Here is a 2274-nt window from a genome sequence, read left to right on the forward strand (position 1 = left end):
CGTTCGACCTGCTGGCATTACCGCGCGGCCTGGACAGCCCGCTTCGACCGATACATTTTTTTCATTTTCAGAGAAAAAAAAATTTTTGTCAATTTTTTCAACCTTAAAAACGTTAATAAACTGCACTCTTATGCACGGATTAAGCATTGAAAAATTTTTAAAACATGTAATAAAAAAGTTTATTCTTGACCGTTCGGACTTAGAAAAATTTCGAGTACCCCGGATCGCCTGCTGGAATTACCGCACGGCCTGGACAGCCCGCATCGACCGATACATTTTTTCCATTTTCAGTGAAAAAAAAATTTTTGTCAATTTTCTCAACGTTAAAAACGTTAATAAACTGCGTTTTTATGAGTGGATTAAACATTGAAAAAATTTTGAAATATGTGATGAAAAAGTTTACTCTTGACCGTTCGGACTTAGAAAAATTTCGAGTACCTCGGATCGCCGGCTGGAATTACCGCACGGCCTGGACAGCTCGCATCGACCGATACATTTTTTCCATTTTCAGTGAAAAAAAAATTTTTGTCAATTTTCTCAACGTTAAAAACGTTAATAAACTGCGTTTTTATGCGTGGATTAAACATTAAAAAAATTTTGAAATATGTGATGAAAAAGTTTACTCTTGACCGTTCGGACTTAGAAAAATTTCGAGTACCTCGGATCGCCTGCTGGAATTACCGCACGGCCTGGACAGCCCGCATCGACCGATACATTTTTTCCATTTTCAGTGAAAAAAAAATTTTTGTCAATTTTCTCAACGTTAAAAACGTTAATAAACTGCGTTTTTATGCGTGGATTAAACATTAAAAAAATTTTGAAATATGTGATGAAAAAGTTTACTCTTGACCGTCGGGACTTAGAAAAATTTCGAGTACCCCGGATCGCCTGCTGGAATTACCGCACGGCCTGGATAGCCCGCATCGACCGATACATTTTTTCCATTTTCAGTGAAAAAAAAATTTTTGTCAATTTTCTCAACGTTAAAAACGTTAATAAACTGCGTTTTTATGCGTGGATTAAACATTAAAAAAATTTTGAAATATGTGATGAAAAAGTTTACTCTTGACCGTCGGGACTTAGAAAAATTTCGAGTACCCCGGATCGCCTGCTGGAATTACCGCACGGCCTGGATAGCCCGCATCGACCGATACATTTTTTCCATTTTCAGTGAAAAAAAAATTTTTGTCAATTTTCTCAACGTTAAAAACGTTAATAAACTGCGTTTTTATGCGTGGATTAAACATTAAAAAAATTTTGAAATATGTGATGAAAAAGTTTACTCTTGACCGTCGGGACTTAGAAAAATTTCGAGTACCCCGGATCGCCTGCTGGAATTACCGCACGGCCTGGATAGCCCGCATCGACCGATACATTTTTTCCATTTTCAGTGAAAAAAAAATTTTTGTCAATTTTCTCAACGTTAAAAACTGCGATAAACTGCGTTTTTATGCGTAGATTAAACATTGAAAAAATTTTGAAATATGCGATGAAAAAGTTTACTCTTGACCGTCGGGACTTAGAAAAATTTCGAGTACCCCGGATCGCCTGCTGGCATTACCGCACGGGCTGGACACCTCGCTCCGACGAATCGGTTTTTTCCATTTTTTTTGAAAAATAAATTTTTGTAATTTTTTTTAATGTCAAAAACGTTAATAAACGTCATGTTTACGCATGGATTAAACATTGAAATAATTTTAAAACACTTATTAAAAAAGTTGGTGTCGACCGTGGGACTTAGAAAAATTTCGGGAAGTCCGATTCGCCTGCTGGAATTACCGCACGGGCAGGACACCTCGCTCCGACGAATCGGTTTTTTCCATTTTTTTTGAAAAATAAATTTTTGTAATTTTTTTTAACGTTGAAAACGTTAATAAACATCATGTTTACGCATGGATTAAACATTGAAATAATTTTAAAACGCTTATTAAAAAAGTTGGTGTCGACCGTGGGACTTAGAAAAATTTCGGGAAGTCCGATTCGCCTGCTGGAATTACCGCACGGGCAGGACACCTCGCTCCGACGAATCGGTTTTTTCCATTTTTTCCGAAAAATAAATTTTTGTAATTTTTTTTAATGTTAAAAACGTTAATAAACTTCATGTTTACGCATGGATTAAACATTGAAATAATTTTAAAACGCTTATTAAAAAAGTTGGTGTCGACCGTGGGACTTAGAAAAATTTCGGGAAGTCCGATTCGCCTGCTGGAATTACCGCACGGGCTGGACACCTCGCTCCGCCGAATCGGTTTTTTCCTTTTTTTCCGAAAAATA

This window comes from Nomia melanderi, unplaced genomic scaffold, assembly GCF_051020985.1.
Source record: "Nomia melanderi isolate GNS246 unplaced genomic scaffold, iyNomMela1 scaffold0165, whole genome shotgun sequence".
Classification (NCBI taxonomy): domain Eukaryota; kingdom Metazoa; phylum Arthropoda; class Insecta; order Hymenoptera; family Halictidae; genus Nomia; species Nomia melanderi.